The sequence below is a fragment of the Lactuca serriola genome, chromosome 6 (assembly GCF_051521515.1).
Source record: "Lactuca serriola cultivar US96UC23 chromosome 6, Lser_US96UC23_V15, whole genome shotgun sequence".
NCBI lineage: Eukaryota > Viridiplantae > Streptophyta > Magnoliopsida > Asterales > Asteraceae > Lactuca > Lactuca serriola.
This window is the reverse complement of record NC_136413.1, coordinates 188,464,740-188,483,545: the sequence shown is the minus strand read 5'-3', so window position 1 is coordinate 188,483,545 and position 18,806 is coordinate 188,464,740.

The following is an 18,806-nucleotide window of genomic DNA, read 5'->3' as shown; positions in this document are numbered from 1 at the left end:
CAATTGTGATATTTGCATTCTCAAAGTCGTTAGTGGAGCGCGTGTGGGTAACCAGCACACTAACATGGACTTGTAAGAAATGGCAAAGGTCTAAACAATTGAGACTATGATTACGACATCCCTTTTCATAGTTCTAAAATTGTTTAGACACACATGTGAGTTATCTAAGGAAAGGTGTATGATTTTGATAAAGTTTTATCAAAGCATCTTGTATCAGAAATCTGAACTTTGGTAAGAAAGTCAATAAAGTATTGATTTCTAGAAGTCCAGCTGATTTATGAGTACATGTCAAAGCTAGTGGAAGCATAAATGTTATGCTAATAATTATAATGTTAGTGGGAGCATGATAATTATGATAAGTATTGCAAGTTAGCAATGATAATTATAGAAAACAAAAGTTTCAAATGGGAAAAGTTGTTTTGCTATAATTAAGGGAGAGGAAATTATACTTCATTTCAATTCTAAAAGCTTAAATTGAGATTTTAATCATCTTTAGTCAAGGATATATATATATATATATATATATATATATATATATATATATATATATATATATATATATATATATGAATTTTATGTTGGAATGGTTCAACTTAAGGAAATTCTATATATATTGCGTTCTCAAATTCGATTATGATTACGGCATCCCTTGTCACAACTAGGAATTCTGATGCTTTGTAAAACCCCTAACAAAGATAACATTGTAGCTAAAAATTGAGAACATATATGGTGCTTATTCAATGACAACAAAATTCCATCAAATACTCTATACAAACATTCAAATAATCAACAAAAGGTTGCAAACCCTAAAAATCCCGGTTCAAGTCCATTTTGGACTAGGATTTTCTTATTGGGCCTAATGGACCAGTAAGCTTCCAATTTAACTATGTTGGGCTTAGAACTCTTATATGGGCTCTAATTGGACCCACTTTCATAAAACTTAACCTTTTGGGCCTTATAAGCCTAAAATGGGCTAATTTATCTAAATGGGCCTTATTGGGCCATAACAAATCTAATTAGCCCTAATGGGCCATAAAACTCATCCCTTGATGTATATTGGGCCATGAATTACCCTAAAAGGCCTAATGGGCCAAAAACCACCAAATTGGACCCATATTATGGACTCAAGCATTTAAGGGCCCAAATTCTTTCTCTTCTCTGTCTACTCTCGACCCAAGTAGGAAACAAAAAAAATTTGTGATAAGAGTAATCAGTGAGGTGCCACCTCACTAATAACCATTAGTCCTACCTGCCTAATACACAACATACACTCATGAACTCTCATGTTCCCATGCACCATCATTTCAAGCTTCACTCTCTGTCTTCTCCTTCTTCTACTCATGGCCGAGGTTCACCAAACACACACACATATCTTCAAACTCTCATTCCAAATTCTCTCAAGGACACTTTCCTTTCCTCCATCAAAATTTTGAGATCTAGGGCATTTCAAGGAGGTTCTTCTACAAAAATCATCATCCTAGGTAAGTTGATGCTTAGATCCATGATTTAACTTCTTGAATCATTTATAAATCTCCTTCTAACTCATGAAAGCTCATGATCATGCTGCATAGAACCTATCTAAGCCAAAGTCTTCTCAAGAATCTTTCTAGGGCCGAAAACAACATCAAACTCTTCCATTTCTTTCTTTAAACCGAAACAACAAGCAAAGGTGAGTTCATACCCCTCTATTTTCGGTTTTCACAAGTTTTATGGGGAGAATACAAGTAAAATGTGTAGATCTATGTGTATGTGTATGTTATGTGTGATTTCATGTGTTTATGTGGTAAATATGTGCCAAAAAGGAAAGAAAACTCGAGATCTATAGCTGAAGGAGGAAAATATACGTGATCTAAGATATATTAACTTAAACAAGTCAAGAAAAATCACCCTCTAAGGTTTATAATAAACATATTACAACATAAAACTCATTTTTAGGCTATATTTGTCATATAAACAAAAGTTGGGTTAAAGGTTGTCATTCACGGTTTTCATAAGGAAGGGTCAAAACAGTTAAAATAGATGTTTTTATGAATATTATACTCTTCAAAGGACTAGAAATGTAAATTGTAGCCTAATGGGCCAAATTTTTGGGCTTTTCAGCCCATAGGCCCAAAATTGTGAAAATATGTGTTTTAAGGGATTGAAATGGTAAAGTTCTCAAAACAGTGGGTAAAAGGGTAAATAAATCTATTTCAGAGGTTAAAATGACCCTTTTTAGCCAAAAAGGATCAAAAATGCAAAATTTTTGGATTTTGGGTCAAAATTGTAAAATTTGCGAAAAGTTTGGACTTTAAATGAAAATTCTTTACTAAAGGGGCTGAAACTACCAAAGAGTAAATTTTGGGTTAAATACATTATTTAAATAAGTCTATGGGACAAAAATGTCAGGAAAATAGTTTAAGGGCCTAAAATGTCATTTTTTTTAATATAAAAAGGGACTAAGATTGTCATTCTAGTAAAGAATGGATGAATAGGTCTAACCAATATTTTTGAGTCAATTATTTTATTATTAAGATATTTGGGTAAAAAGTACCAAATTATAACTTATGAAAATAGAATGAAGAATATATACATATATTTTCAAATATCATTATAAACAATCGACAAGCTTCATGCCTTTGTGATTTAATAATTGTTCAATCAAAACTTCCGACAAATATACTATACCTAAAACAAGTAAATATTCAAATTGTGGGGCTTAAAAGATTCTAATCATGCTTATTGAGCCTTCGTGACCCATTAACTGACTTTTGGGCCTAACAACAATAATACATGTCTATTGGGCCTTCGTGACCCAATTACATGCTTAAGGGACCCTCAATGGCTTTTACGTGCTATTGGGCCTTAGTAGCCCATTAGAATTGCTAGTAAGACCAAAATAAATCATATGCGAAGTGGGCAAACACGTTATTCGTATACCCAACAGTGTTAAATAACATATGTAATTAGTAGGACCTCGTAATCATCTTCTCCTAGTTTGTTAGGCTTACCTTCAGTTCAAGTAAACAAATACAGGTCGTTAATCAATGTTAATCAAATTCGTTTGGATTAAGTGTGTAATAACGGGTGACACCTGTAAGTGTCGGTCGTAGTCTGTAGTTATAATCAAAGTCTCCTGGAGGGAGAGCGAGAGTTTGTGTATAGATCTATACAGGGGTGACTCCCCCCAACCTCAGTTGTTCGCTAGAATGCCAAGATAGGCGAACTAGTCATTATCATGCATGGTTATAACGACTCACATAATAAATCCAATACTGTAACACCCATAAAATTTGAGCCAAATTAAAACATTTTAATTCATTCAAAAACCATTAAGTTCATACATCCCGTTTTCAAAATAGTTTAAACATCATAGTATCCCCCAGAACCATATCACATGAATCATAAAACATGAGGAGCGGTACGATCATGCCTTTGCCTTGCCACGATCTCCTGAAGTACCTGAAACAATACACTGAACTGTAAGCCCGAAAGCTTAGTGAGTTACCCCTAAAATACCAACCACACATAAACATACTCATAACATATCCCAAATAGAACAGCCATGCACATCGGGTCTATTGTGTGACTGGTCAGCCCGCACCGGGCCTTTAGTCCACCTGGTCGACCCTCCGAGTCTAGCCATGTACATCGAGTCTACTATGTGATTGGTCCTCCCACACCGGGGCTTGAATCCACCTGATCCACTCTCTGAGTCTACAGTATGACTGGTCCGCCCACACCGGGTCTTCATTCGGCCTGGTCCACTCTCCGAGCCTCGGCACGTCTCGTCCGCCCTCTTGGGGCCTTCAGCCTATCCGGACCGCTCGTTGGGCCTTCGGAATATCCGGTCTGCCCTAGGTATGTTGTCCTACAGCACAAAGCAGGACCCGCCTCAACCGAACCCCCGTCAAACAACTATGTGCACATAAAACAATTAATCACATAACAAATCCTTAACCAGACAAACAGTCTAACAGATCACATAACATATCAACGTCCTAACCAGGATTCCGACCTAACCGGTCACTAGCATAACATTACCCTATATACCGGGTACCGACCTTAACCAGGTCATTTGATGGGTTTTATGCATAAGAAACAATCCTATGTGCTCATACAAACCCTAATGCTTGGATCTAGGTTTCTCTATTGTACATGCTTTGAATCCAAGACTAATAAACTTAGATCTAACATATTATAAACTGAATTAGGGTTTAGAGAATTACCTTTGATTGTTATATAGTAATAACAATCAATTCCTTGCTTGGATTGGCTTCAAAAGCTTAGTGCCTCAAGTGCTGCACCTCTAATGGAGTCACAAACACCATATACAATTTGGATGAAGAGGAGAAGAAAGGAGGCTGCCCAAAAACGGCTAGAAACCCTAGAGAATTAGTTCCACACGTTTTTGGGGCCTAAGGGGTCCTTTATATACTTATGTGGGCTGCTAGGGTTTCAGTCAAAACCCTAATGGACAGGTTAAACTATAAGCAGCCCATGGAACCTTCTGGATAAGGCCATGGACAAAAATATGATGGGCTTCCATCATAATTTCGTTCACCCCTTATTCCTTTAGCATTCCTTAGCCCAATAACTCAATTATCCAATAATTGCAGTCCAGTCCCCTAAATTTAATTAATCTCTTTTAGCCAAAAAATTAATTATCAATTAATTCTTGACTAATATTAATTAAACAATATGATTTATCCTTTAATATATTATTCTCATAATATATTAATAAATCATATTTAAACCTTTCTCTCCTTAATTCATCCTACATATTGCTATGGTGAAGGCAACCCAAAAGGACCATGCTCATAATCGGGTCAAGTACATACCAAAATAGTTATGGACTTAGACACTAATCCAACAGTCTCCCACTTGGATAAGTCTAATAACTATTTTCCGTATGACTTCAAAACCTGATCAGCAATCGTAGCTTTCAAAAGGCGCTGTCAACTCTGATCTTATCAGATAGCGTGTCCTTTAGATAAGGGATTATATATTCCTCCATTCTCAAGATATCGTATAGACATAAGACATGAATTTTAATCATTCTCTCTATACTGTTTCCCGACTTCTGATATATGACGACTGATAACAGACTACAATTGAACACATCAACTTAGTTCCGACTTGGCCAAGCGCTTAGGTGTCATCACTAAATCATCGAGAGGCCCACAGATATCGCTTTTATCCCACTTTGAGTAAAAGGAATGGATAAACTTTGACTCATATGCTTGCTTGCATTTACTGATCGAATCATACACAACAATAAGTTTTATAACACCAAGTTACTGGTGCGTTTACTTATTATCAATGTGCAACCAACCAACAAATAACAACTCACATGTCTCGGTTTCAAGAATATACAATATTATCGTCTCACTAATCACTCGTGATAAATCTATGAAGTGATCCAAGTGAGTGTGGGTTTAATCCAATACTCTAATCTTATCAAAGCACTCATGAACTCTGCAGCAAACTTGTGCTATGTCTAAACACTTCAGACAATCTACAGACAGATTCATGACAGTCTTTATTCATACCTACTCCCGACGTATGACTGACTGTGGATGTTTGAATAACCTAGTTATTCTGGAAATCAAAACATGCAAATTGAAACATAACAATAATACTTAATCCTATATGGCCTCAAACTTGTGAGAGTAAATAAAACACTTCTATTTAACCACCATATTGATTACTCATTATTATCGTTTACTGTTTCAGAAAATCAACTTATTACTCGAATTACAACAATAGCTATCCCATGCATAAAGCATGCACACTATGTTTCCTATGGTCCTTACTTTGTGAAATAGATTAATTGAAAAACCATTTCCATGATGCTCATTTCACAATTCCCAATCCTTATCATTAGTGTAAGAACACAAGGTTCTTTGCTACTATTAGAATATGCTAGATTCTAACATCTTATGCAATGATCCTTTCATAAAGTCATAGCACAAAAGTCACCAAGACTTGGCTAATGAAATTATGAAGTACTCTATCGGACATTGTTACAAGACAATTCCATAGACGTGAAGTCTCACATTCAAAGTACATTCATTTGAACATCCTTCCTGCATAAAAGTTTCTATCTAGGCATAGAATCTCAATATCCAACTCCCAATATGGAAACATTTCCACATTTGCCATATGACAACTCATTCTTAACAGAATCTTATCTATTCATAATAATGTCGATATGGTCCATCCAATACCATACTTCCAACTACTCACAAGCGACCAATCCTCAGCGAACTTTGGATCATCCTTTGATAGTTGTTTAATTATTTTAGTCAAAATCAAATCTAGTCCTTTTTTCCCTCATAATGCGCTAGACATTTGGAAAATTTTAGAATGGTAAAATATTATAGCATTTGCAATCGATCCTATACCCGAAGCGTATGGGACACGATGCATAATGTCCTACATAAAGATATGATACTTTATCAATCTTCTGCCATAATATTTTATGGGTCACATTCTCACAATTCGAACTATGAAGAGGGATGCCGTAATCATAATCGAAATTTGAGAACACACAATGTATCCTTTGACTGAAAATATTAAAATTTCTCAATCTAAGCTTTAGATATTGAAACGAAGTATAATATTCTCTTCGTTAATTATAGCAAAACAACTTTTCAACCCATGCAACTTTGCAAAATTGAATCTTTGTTTTTCTATAATTAATATTGCTAACTTGCAATACTCGCCATAATAATCATACAATCATAACACTTATGCTCCCACTATCATGATGATTATTATCATATAAGCATAACACTTATGCTCCCACTAGCTTTGACATGTATTCAGAAAACAAATGAACTTCTAGAAAACAATGCCTATTGAATTTCTGAGATTCATATTTCTAATATCAGATGCTTCGATAAGCCTTTATCTAAGCTTCTTAAACTTATACACCTCTGCCTTAGGTAGCTCATATGTGTGTTTAAACAATTTAGAACTTATGTTACTAAGTTCCAAATGTTGAAACTAATTGCCAAATCTCATAATTCAAACTATGGAAAGGGATGCCGTAACCATAATCGAATTTTGAGAATACAATTTTCACAATCGCTATCTTCTTAAAATCTCTTTTAGTGAAAGCATTTCCTCACATTCATTTTCATGAAGGAGGGAATCTTATGACACTTAGATTTTATGGTGTATGAGTTCCTATCCATGTGAATTTGCCAAAACCAAGGTTTGCGACAAATCCAAACTCATATGGACTGAACTTTCTTAATCTTGATTTCTTGCCTTATGGTAACACGAGTGCCCACCATGTCTTCCAAGTAGTTTAGTAATGTGTCCTTACATATCAATGTACTTTCCATCGACTAAGGCTCTAGTATGCATTCAAATGAGAACTCATAGAACTCACATACGCAATTAACTCGATTGGAATGGCACAAAAAACAAAATAATGTCAGCACGATAGGTTGCAAACCTCAAGTTGTGTGCTAGTGATGATCGATAAGGTATATTCTTGATTTGTTCTTGAAACCTTTCAAGACCATTAAGACTCCCACTGACTCCTTGACATATAAGATTCTCTTGTCAAGAAACATTTCTTGACAAAGCAAATATTCAAGAGTTAGTGTAGTTCTTATCAAGACAAAACACTTCACAAATTGGTCCTAGTTGGTCTTTGTCTTATCCAAGACATCATAACTTACTAATTTATAATGTGCAAGAATAAGAAAACTTTTCAAAATTCCACATTTGATGGGTGTTATAAACCTAATTAAGACTTGTCACTCAATGTCACAATCTTGGAGTATGACTCTAAGACTTGATATTGGAACGAAGTATGATTGACTCTTTGATTTAACCATTTCTACAATTCTCGATTCCTCTTCTTAGACATGCAAATGCACTAAGACTCACTTAGAGGATCAATTGAGATATGGTTCTTAATCATTAAGACTTCATCATAAAACACAATAAAAGGTACTCTCCCTTCTTCTTAGAATGGAGAAAATTTTATCTTTCTGCCTTCTTGATTCTTCTTATTCGTTCTGCTATTGATTGAAACTATTTCAGTCAACTCAGAGTTATAATCAATCTTATAAGTATAACCATATTTACTAAACTTTAGTAAATCATGACGAATATCTTTGTCACTCTTGTGGTAGACTTGATCAACGTACGACCTAGTGTCCTTCAATTGACACTTTGTCAAAGAATTAGTCTAAAATTCCCAAATGTAAAAGTTTTTCATTCATCATACAATACACGTTGCATGATTCCAAGTTTCTGTCCAATTGAAACTTGGGTGATGAGAAACTCTCCCTATTTGGTAAACTTTTGATATGTCCACAAATAACATAATTAAGAATCAAATCCATTGTTGCTAATAATAGAAACATTCAAACATCAATTTTTTCTGTCACAACTGAAAATTTTGAGCTATGTAATCTATACATTCAAGTAAATGTGAATCAAAAACTTCAATCAAATACATCATACAAGTACTACAAGTAGTCATCAAACAATTGGAAAACCCTAGAAGTTCTTGTTAAGTCTATTTTGGACTAGAACTTCCTTATTGGATCCAAACGGACCAATAAGCTTCCAATTAGACTATCATGGGCTTAGAACCCTAATTGGGCTCTAATTGGACCCACACTTATTTATTTTAACATTTTAGGTCATGTTGGGCCTAGAATGAAATGGATTAAGAGCCTTGATACATGAATAACCTAAACTAGTCCGATAAAAACATAAAAATCCTACTACATTCTTTTAGACTAAAGACATACCCAAACTACCTCAAATATTGGGCTTAAGGGCAAAAAGCCCAAAAATCTTTTTTTTCTCTTCTCATTCTCGGCCCAAGGCCCAAACCCAAAGAGAAATGGAAGTGTTGACTTAATGCATGCCACCTCATTATTATCCAAAGGATATCCATGCAATATTTCCCATTCCTCCATGCACATCACCTCAAATATCACTTCTCTTCTCTCCTTTCTCTCACTCTCGGCCATACACACATACACACACCAAAAATATCTCAACTCTCTCTAGATTCACTCAAGAACACTCCCTTCTTCTCCATCCAAAATCTCGAAAAATAGGAAGCATTCAAGGAAGTTCTTCCACAAAAATCATCATCTAAGGTAAGGTTTTGTTTGGATCTATGACTTGTATTCCTTATTTATCAAAAACCTCTTCCTAATCCATGCAAAAATCATGATCTTGCACTCTAGAAACCCCATAAACTCGAAAGGTTCATCAAGGAGTGCAAAGGCCAAAAATCACTTCATTTCTTCCAATCTTTCTTCAAGAACCGAAACTACCCCCCTAAGGTGAGCTTCATACCCCCTATTTTCTGTTTTTATGAGTTTTGTGGGGGGGGGGGGGGGGGAATACAAGTGAAAGTGTAGATCTATATGTGTTTTGTATGCCTTGTATGATTTCCATGCTTATATGTATGCTTTTATGTGTTTTAATGTTGGATCTAGCCATAAAACCCCTCAAAACCGAGATATATCTTGTGTTAAATGATTTTAGCTTCAAATATATTTCTAAATACAAAGTGTTTCAAGAAAGATAGCTAAATGGTTTAGTAACAATTTTCTTTAAGCTAAAAACACAAATTTTGGGCCAAAAATGTGAAAAATACAAAATTAAGGGCCCAAATTGACATTTCACAGATTCTGATGGATGAAGTGTTCCAAAACAGTTTCCATAAAACTATTTCTGGAATTATACTCAATTAGAGGATTAAGAACATAAATTTCAAGCTTAATGGGCTAAAAATGGAAATTTCGGCCCAATGAGGCCCATTATGCGAATTTTTCTGTTTTGGAGGGCCAAAACTGTGATTTTCTGTAAAACAGTGGACTATAAGTGTTCCAAATCCTTTTCAAAGGTTTAAAATGCTTTTTAAATTTAAAAAGGACCAAAGTTGCAAAAAATTTCCAATTTGGGCCAAAATTGTCAAAGTTGCGAAAAGAAGGGATTAAAACCGAGAAAACTGCATTTTCAGGGACTTAAACTGTTTTCTATGAAAAATATGCTGAAAAATATTAATTTCAATAACTTTTGGTGTTAAAATGTCAAGAAAAATTAGTTCAAGGACCAAACCGGGAAGTATTTAATAAAAGGGTTGAAAATGTAAATTTTACAAATAATGAGGGGCTGAAAACAGAAATACTTCAAGGCTAATTCAATATACACAATTTGATTAAATAATAGCATCGCGACTATCGACGAAATACAACACATTACAATACCAAAAGTCGTTGTTAAACGAATTGGCTCGGTCTCGAGCCAATAGAAATCTACAACTACTAACTCTACGACACTACGGTTCATATAAATAATGTTTGGGAACTTAGCTTACATACGAGTGTGCACAGACGTCTACGCACCATCTTTGGGCCCCACAAGTGTAAAATCTTGTTCGTTGAGCCTAGCTAGCCCAATGACCTGATCTTAAGGCCCGAAGACGCATATTTTCTACGAAGTGTTGAGTTTCACCGACTCGGCACAACGTAGAGGGACTTTCAATGGCTTGTATACCACTGGTCCCCAAGGGTCCTTGGTATTGCTAGAAAAGTCTGCATATTTTACGAGGCGGGTCGGGGACCCCTCGCACGCATATTATCCCCAACCGATTAAAAGAGTCATCGAGGCCTTCGTGTCCTCTTACTCTTCGGATGTGGGACGACACCTAGTCCGGGCGATTGGATAACGCGATTAGTACTGACGACGCCTTCGGAGTCGTTAGTATAACTATAAACTAGGCGTTTGTGTAACGCGGGTTTGTAGTAAATAATCCTGCTCGAGAACCTTCCAACGTCGCCTGGGACTGACACTATATGCTACATAATGGTTTCAACGTAACTTCATGTAACTCAAGGAACTAGGAGAACATCGGGTTTTCCTAGGGTTTTCAATACATACAGATTTGAAAGGCATACATCTTCAATGAACATTTTTTTACAAGTATAGAAACAAACAAGCATACCTATGGATCTTCACAAACGTTTTCAAAAGCTTTTCTTTTCAGAAAATATCGGATTTTCTGGTGGTTTTTCAAACAGTACAAACATTCGATTTCAAACACTACTTATGAACTCACCAACATTTCATATGTTGACGTTTTTCAAAATACTTGTATTCTCAGGGAACCAGTGATTCAAGGGAAATCATATTCAGTGACGATTGCAGTTTATTTATGTACGAATCAAACAATTTAATTTTTGGGAATGTAATGTTTAAACAATGTATGACATGTAAACACTGCTGGTTGTAATATATTAATGCACGGTGACGAATGTTGTTATGTTTCATATATATTCAATGTTATGGTATTCAATTGAGTCACGACAGCCCCCGGACGTTTCCGCCGTCTGGTTCGGGGGTGTGACATTTTCATACATGCCATCGCAAGGATAAATAAATAAGATAAAATCAAAATTCATTTTACTGCGGAAAAAAAATTTGTCCTTACAATGCAATTCAATTGAAAAACTATGTTATTACATATTTCTTAACAATCTATTCTAACTCCAAGTATTAGCTCAAGAATCCATTCTTCAAGTAATGCGATCGAAATCCATTTCTTCATGATTAGATTCAGCTCACTTCTTCCCTCAAGCTTCCTCTCTTTTCTTTGATCCTACAAAACATCAAAATGTAATATTATCACATCATGTATTAAGAATCTAGAATAAGAACTCAAAAGAGTTAGATAATGGATTTTACCTGAAGCAGAGCCATACGTCTTGACTCTCCCATCTCTTAGATCTCTCAGGTAGTTAGGGCAGCTTCGTCTCCAATGCCCCTTCTCTTGGCAATAAAAGCAAATGGACTCCTTTGGCACATCACATCGGACAATCACAGACTTAGTTCTTTCTGCACTTCCAATGTTGCCAGTGTCCATTGAAGTTTGGGAGTTTGATTCACTAGACAAGTTTGCTTGACCAGCACGCCAAATCATTGTTGATTCAGCAGCTATAAGCAAATAGGTGAGATTAATGAGGGCCACGTCGTGATCCATCATATAGTACTCTCTAACGAACTTACTATATAATTCAGGAAGTGACTGAAGAACCCAGTCAGCAGCCAACTCGCTTGAAATCTCGACACCCAACATGCTTAACCTATCAATGTGTGACTTCATCTCTAAGACGTGTGCACACACAGGTTTCCCATCTTCGTGTTTACTTGCCAAAAGGGCTTGAGTGAGCTTGAACTTTTCAAGCCTTTGAACTTGTGGTTGAACGATTGGAGGAGGTGGAGGAAGTGAGGCATGACTCTCATTTCCTTGATCATATCTCGGAACGTCATCTTCATTTGGAAAGCTTGTTCCAAAGGATTTGGGAAGACCATTGTAAGATTCAGACATCTACAAAACGGGAGAAAATTCAAGTTATGTTGATTATAATTCTTGATGTAACACCCAAATGAAACATCAAGCTAGGATCCAACACAATATTCTACAACCTAGAAAAGGGATGCCATAATCTAGTTGCAAAATATTTGAAGGTAGGTAAATGACGATTTACCAATTTCCACCATGAAAAACGAAAAGGAAGATTAAGTTTTAAATGAATTGAAACTCCTAGATCTTTTGAGATTCATTGAACTTTTCAATGGCATGTTTGATCTCGATTATGCCTTACTATTTGTGACTAGGATGCCGAGGATCACAAATAAGGTGTGAATAACCATACGAATCACGTGGTGCACCTAATGCTACAATCACCCAATCAATGTGTCGGTTAGCCACACACGCTCCATTGATCTATGACAAACATCGAGTCACCCTTTGCTACCAATGTCATCCCCAAATTAGTGTGCCGGTTAACCACACACGCTCCACTAACGTTTGACAGGGGTACAAAGTGTAATTCTATGGATTAGCATACAATTTTCACATTTTTCTTAAAGTAACTATGGTTTGGGAATTTGAAAAAGCATTTAGTTACTTTGTACTTCATTATACTTATAATGGAAGGTTTCTGTCCTATCCTACCCGTTCGGCTAACGACCCTCCACTAGTCAAGAGTGTGGTGGGTAAGAGTGGATACCCATTCAATCGCCATTTTATAGGCAATTTCCTTAAACACCCCTTATAGACCAGCTTCGTGAATGAGGCCTACTAACGGTAAGACTGACTGTTTACTCATACATATATAATACTAGACTTTTAATGTTATATATAGTATAGGGTGTATTTTACACTTTTAAAATACTAGGTGGTTTAACTTAGTAAATTATACTTTTAATCTAATTAAATGTAAACCAAAAACTTTATGGGTTTATTAAATCACTTTTAATTATACACTTTAAAAAATTAATAAAACCATAAGGGTGTGATTTGAACTTTTCAAATTACTTGGGTTTTAGAAGTTAGGATTTCAAAATTAAACTTTTAGTCAAATTTTAAATTCCAAAACTTGAGGGCAAGTTTTGAAACATTTCAAAACATTAGGGATCAAACAACAAATAATTCGAATTAAACAATTAATTTCATAATTATCTATATTTGACCTAATCTTAATTATAGTCATTAGATAATAACCAAATAACTTTAAATAATCCATATTTATCACATAAACAACCAACATTTAAAAGATTTGAAATTATCTATTGTTTTGGCATGGATAAACACTTAATTAAGATAAAATTCGGATTTTAACTTCATAAACAAATTAAGCATCAAGTCCAAGTCAAAACAGCAGCCAAAACCCGAAAATCCCTCTGCTTGACGAACTGACTCGCCGAGTCAGACCTGGACTCGCCGAGTAGGGGTCAACTCGCCGAGTCCAGATACTGACTCGCCGAGTTGAGTCGGGTAGGGGCCAAAAACTCGATTTTCATCAAATAAAGCAGTTAAGCATCACATACAACTGAAACCAATCAAGGCTCTGATACCACTGATGGGTTTTATGCATAAGAAACAATCCTATGTGCTCATACAAACCCTAATGCTTGGATCTAGGTTTCTCTACTGTACTTGCTTTGAATCCAAGACTAATAAACTTAGATCTAACATATTATAAACTGAATTAGGGTTTAGAGAATTACCTTTGATTGTTATATAGTAATAAAAATCAATTCCTTGCTTGGATTGGCTTCAAAAGCTTAGTGCCTCAAGTGTTGCACCTCTAATGGAGTCACAAACACCATATACAACTTGGATGAAGAGGAGAAGAAAGGAGGCTGCCCAAAAACGGCTAGAAACCCTAGAGAATTAGTTCCACACATTTTTGGGGCCTAAGGGGTCCTTTATATACTTGTGTGGGCTGCTAGGGTTTCAGTCAAAACCCTAATGGACAGCTTAAACTATAAGCAGCCCATGGAACCTTCTGGATAAGGCCATGGACAAAAATATGATGGGCTTCCATCATAATTTCGTTCACCCCTTATTCCTTTAGCATTCCTTAGCCCAATAACTCAATTATCCAATAATTGCAGTCCAGTCCCCTAAATTTAATTAATCTCTTTTAGCCAAAAAATTAATTATCAATTAATTCTTGACTAATATTAATTAAACAATATGATTTATCCTTTAATATATTATTCTCATAATATATTAATAAATCATATTTAAACCTTTATCTCCTTAATTCATCCTACATATTGCTATGGTGAAGGCAACCCAAAAGGACCATGCTCATAATCGGGTCAAGTACATACCAAAATAGTTATGGACTTAGACACTAATCCAACATCATTAACATAACATTACCCTATATACCGGGTAACGACCTTAACCAGGTCACTAACATAACACCATCCTAAATACCTGGATGCAGATCTAGCAAAGCAATAACATAACAAACAATACCCAGATTTCCATCCGATAAAGGGCCGGCCTTGGTGCCATAGACCTTGTCGATATAGTGAGGATAACTCACCTACAATTTCCGACTGAAAAGATAAGACCAAGTTGCTCCGACCACCAACACGAACTTCACCACATAACACTACCAAATAACCAATTCCATAAATACCAAAATACCCTTGGAAATCAAACTGGTCAACTCTTGGTCAATGTTAAAGTCCTCAGTGAAAGTCAACCTTCCTGGTTGATTCTACTCTCCGAGTCAACCCGTCGACTCGTCGAGCTCCTATACTCAGAAACTCCCACAACACGACTCAACTCGCCAGTCACCCCAAGACTCGTCGAGTCCAACGATCTCCGAGTCCCATCCTGCTCAACTCACAAATTCGTCCCTCGAATGACCGATTTGAGGCTTAACCAGAAGAGGTTAGGGTTGCGCGACTAGACTCGACGAGTCCAAGAACAGACTCGCCGAGTCCAAGGCAATGTTCAACAGACTCGCCGAGTTGTTCTTCCAACTCACCGAGTCCATGCACATGTTCATACAACTCGTCGAGTACACCCATGTGACTCGCCGAGTATCTCCATTTCTCAATCCATACAGTCGCTTTTCGAGCCAAGCAAGGGCTCCAATCCATAGATCCACTCTTCTACAGTCTAACCCTCACATAAAGTTGCAAACTTTACGTGAAACCAAGGAGATATAGGCCCAAAACACACTAGGGCTAGGGTTGAGGACTAGGGGGCTTCACCATCAACTCGTAAACAGAAGCTTTATGACATTTTGGACCATCATAAGCCTAGATCTGGAGTAGCAACCTCAGATCTAAACTCCAAACCCGAAATAGATCTCAAACAAGCTAAACAACTCCAAATCAACCACCAAGGATGAACCAAAATGGAAATAGCTTAAGATAATGGTTCCTTACCTTTGAGATGTGCCCAAACTGGTGTAGATCCCAGATCTACACAAGCCCCTTGATGCTGGCCTCTAATTTCTCAAGCTCCTTCCACCAAATTCCTCTTCCAAGCTCCAATCTCGTCAACAATGAAGTCTCACATGAAAATTAGGGTTTCTGGATCTCAAAAGGGTACCAAAGAGGCTGAGGGTGGGTTATAATGTGCTTTATATAGGGCACAACCCCCGGGATTAGGGTTGTCTCTCTTCAGCAACAACTTGCCGAGTCCAAGCCGCCGACTCGGCGAGTTGGCCACTTAACCCGCGATAGAATCCCGCTCCGACTCGGCGAGTAAGTATGCCTACTCGTCGAGTCTCTTTCCTTAATTTACACTTTAAGTCCTTCAATAGCACCTCTGGAATTTGGGGTGTTACAACTCTCCCCCACTTAAATTAGGCTTCGTCCTCGTATACGCTTCAGAACAAACCCCTTGCACTGCAGACTCTGATTTCTCAGTCAACTCATGATCATACAAATCCTACTTCTGCATCTCTCTTAAAATGGTTTATTCTCACGTGGCATCCTTGCCACTACTCCAAGCTGACCATCTGCCTTTCAACTCAATAGCACTACATATTAATCGCGTATTACCTAATGATACCATCCCTTTAAATCAGGAACACACCTTCGCGCCCTGCGAACGCTAGATACCACAAACACCCACTAAGCTCCGCCAAGACACTAATCCATCTTCCTTCGACCTAGATTGGCGATAACCCTGATAACTTGAAACCTGGAACGAATCCTGTTCCACCCTCTGGTTCTATCCCTTATGCGCTGACAGGATACTGCATCCCTCATCTCCCATAACCCATCAACCAAACATATCGTGTAACCACTCGTACCTAGCCCAATCAGCCTCGGGCTGGAATACTAACACACCAGGTCCAATCAATCATGGGGTCCGGTCATCCCTATAATTGAATACCCCAGATTGGAATACCTCCACATACATAACTCAAACCTACAACCATACTCGGAACTAAGGACCTTGTCCTTGCATCACCCTCGAACCCTTCAGTTCGACACAATGGAATGCAACCCACTCACACCTCCCTATGACGATCTCTAGGTCCTTGACCTCCAACTGTAATATCCCTATACAGTCCTCAGCATCGGTCCAGACTACTCCCGAGTCTATTATCCTGCTGACTCACCTTCCTCTGTCCCAATCTCCAATATGGAACACCTATCCTCCTCCTCTTCCAAGGAGACTGAAAACATGCATGCGCATCATCCAACATTGCCACAACCTCAACGGGCATCCAACCCGTATGTGCCTCCATATATCTGGTACAACCCCAGTGCTTACTACCAATAACTGAACCACTTTCGATCATCCATTTACTCTGCTTCCTTCCTTTCAGAGGACCCACACTCCTTCCGGAGCTACATACCTTTCCATTCTAGGAAATCTACTCAACAACCCTTACCACACCTGTAAGTGCCACTAAGCTAAACTCCAATCTACACTATCCATGTAGAGAAACTACTATTCTCGAACTCCCATATACTCTGAATCCGATCACATACTAACTAGGCCCACGCATGGCCTCCAGCCAACTCCATCATCATGATCAATACTTGGGGCCAGACCATATCGATTACTATTGCAAGGCGACATATTCACTCATTCTCCTCATACCGATCCACTAACACATATAGAGACTTCAGCATGACTGGATTGCCTTTCCAGGCCTTCAGCCTATCTGGACCACTCTTATAACCTTCAGCATGTCTGGACCGCCCTCCAGGGCCTTCATCCTGTCTAGACCATTCCTCGAGCCTTCGGACTACCTGGTACGCCTCCTGTCCTTCAGTCTATCCAGACCGCTCAAAACTATCATACGTCACCCTGAACCATCCTTCCCGGGAATCTCTCCCATGCAGTATGTTCTAGCCCTCTTGGGGTTTCGAACTCTAGTTTTGTTCCCGGAATCCTTTCCATGGCCTAAACCCAAGCCTCACATCGGCCAACTACCTTACCTAAAACCATGGTCTGTTCCCTGCCCCGCTTGTCTATCACTTACTCCAATCATGCCACACTCTCGGCTAACAACACTGATAAATCTAAACAGCTAACCAACCTTGAATACTTGCTGTTTTACTGGAGAATTTTCCAATTCTCCTAACTTTCGCTGACAAACCGGCACAACTCGATCGACCTTACTTGATAAAGTTCCCCCTCTTCTCCCGGAACTAAATCCTTCCGGAGTGAGCAACCACCACAGGTCACTCTCCCGACATCGCACATCCCGAACTCCAAGGAAATTTGAATCTCAACTGAACACTTCTCGCAACGCAGTTGCTATTCCGAGCAACGAGATCATATACCTTATCTTTCGACCAAGAATCCTCCTGAACGCTAACCAACTACAACTCCTAATTACTAAGATCCTCAATCATACTATGAATCATCCGAAAAAGGCGAACAGATTTACAATACCACATAATCAGCAAATAAAAAGATATCAAAATGGAAACATACTCGCAGCTGCATCCGGCTCTGCCCTGATCTCCTCTGCTGTAATCTGTAAAGCGTGCCCCTGAGCCCTCGGAGGCTCCGCTCCACCCGTAATCCTCAAAGTGGCTGGTGTTTGAGCCTGCAATGGTCTTGCAATAACTTGTGGACAGTTGACCCTCAAGTGTCCAACCTGATGACAATGATAATAGATCCTCATATCCTGAGCCGGGATCGAATGACGACAATCCCTCGCATAATGCCCCTCTTTCCCGTACTTGTGACACGCACCACCGGACCTACAAACTCCGGCATGGCCCTTCCCACACTTCTCACAAGTGCGGCTGCTCTGACCTCCAACCCTAGAGTCAACGGTTTTGAACCGTTTCGATGCCGGGTCCTACCTCTACTCTCGTAACTGCAACTCCATCTCTAACTCCCGCCGCCTGGAGGCCTCCTATAGCTCCAACAAGGTATAACACCTCTACGTGGACACAAACTGCCTGATGTCCCTCTTGAGCATACTTAGATATCGGGACATCTGAGCCTGCTCCGAACCAAACTTCGGGCAAAACATCACCCT